General features: G+C 40.3%; 1 long non-coding RNA gene across 1 annotated transcript; it reads left to right on the top strand.

Moving 5' to 3' along the window:
- Window positions 1-341: 341 nt before the first annotated feature.
- On the top strand, window positions 342-1,282 carry LOC143509698 (uncharacterized). Its single transcript, XR_013129738.1, has 4 exons — window positions 342-549; window positions 619-746; window positions 826-921; window positions 1,209-1,282. It is a non-coding gene; the product is annotated as an uncharacterized LOC143509698 (long non-coding RNA).

Here is a 1,282-nt window from a genome sequence, read left to right as displayed (position 1 = left end):
AGAAGACCTTGCTTTAGAGCAAAACAGCGGACACCCCATCATTGTGGGAATTGAAGGAGGAACATCATCTGATCCTGTCTGTCTTCATGATACACAGCCTTATGTTAAAGGCAGGTTCAGTTATTTCTCAGATTTTACATTTTTGTTCTTACAGGCTACATCGTAGTATTATTGTATACTTGATGACTAAAATTTTACAGTGGTGGGGGGTGTGCTGACTCTTTTGGACCCTCCTGTATTTGACAATGATGTGAGTACCATAAACCAGCCTATTTCTTATAGCTGAACCCTGAGGATCATTAACATTTACGTGTCTTAATTTGTTGTTTGCAGGGGGAGATTTCTGGACCATCCAGGATGGTACAGGAGGATGAGGACACAGTGTCTGCCTGTTCAGAAAGGCCAGCTGTAAAGCGTGTGTGTCTATGTATCTGTCTGTTAATGTGCTGTGTGATCTCATGATTTGTGTTGTGTTTAAAGGAAATGGAAGAACAGAGAGAAAACCCTCAAGCCTCCACGTCCAGAGCTCACACCTCTACAAGAGAACAAGTGAGTAGTAGTTATGCAGTTCAACATGAATAAATACTTCTCAATCTTGACTATACTTCTGTCTTGAAGGAATCCATGATTAGTGAGATCTACAAAAGGTACTTGCTCCAAGATATAGAATGTAAAAAAGCAGATCTGCAGTACAAAAATTAAAAATACGGAAGTTGGAGCTTGAAATAAAGAAAATGGAGAAAAATGTGAGTATTTGCAAAAATGTCTCACTTTAATATGCTTGTTTTTGCAAGCCAAGTAAATCAAAATTTCTTCTGTCCTCAGGCTCTGCAAGACAATCAATAAATTTCACTTTCCAAAAAAAAGGTGTCTTGTTTTGTGTTAATGAACAAAGGCAAACAAAATATTCCCTTAACTAAAGTAAGTGTTTGCATACATGTCCCTCACAGCTCTACAATCCATGTGGTCTGCAATTAAAATGTCATCTTCCCATTGCTCCAACTGCACTCTTGGCATTTCTTCTTTTTGCAGTATTGCCACATTGTGCAAAACTGCACAGGCTGCTATAATGTCACAGGCTCACTCAGGGGTCACTCTGAGATGGCGCAAGCAGTTACATCTGCTCTTTAACTGTCCAAATGCCATCTCAATGCATGCCCTTGTCTTTGAATGTGCACGATTTAACCTCCTCTCTGCATCTGTTGTAGGGTCTGCATATGGGGTAAGGAGAAAAGGTTGGCAGGGGTAACCCCTATCCCCAAGCAGTAAGCCAGGAAAAGAA

Source organism: Brachyhypopomus gauderio, chromosome 3, assembly GCF_052324685.1.
Source record: "Brachyhypopomus gauderio isolate BG-103 chromosome 3, BGAUD_0.2, whole genome shotgun sequence".
Taxonomy (NCBI): domain Eukaryota; kingdom Metazoa; phylum Chordata; class Actinopteri; order Gymnotiformes; family Hypopomidae; genus Brachyhypopomus; species Brachyhypopomus gauderio.
The sequence above is the reverse complement of the archived record's forward strand: the minus strand, read 5'-3'. Positions and strand labels throughout refer to the sequence as shown.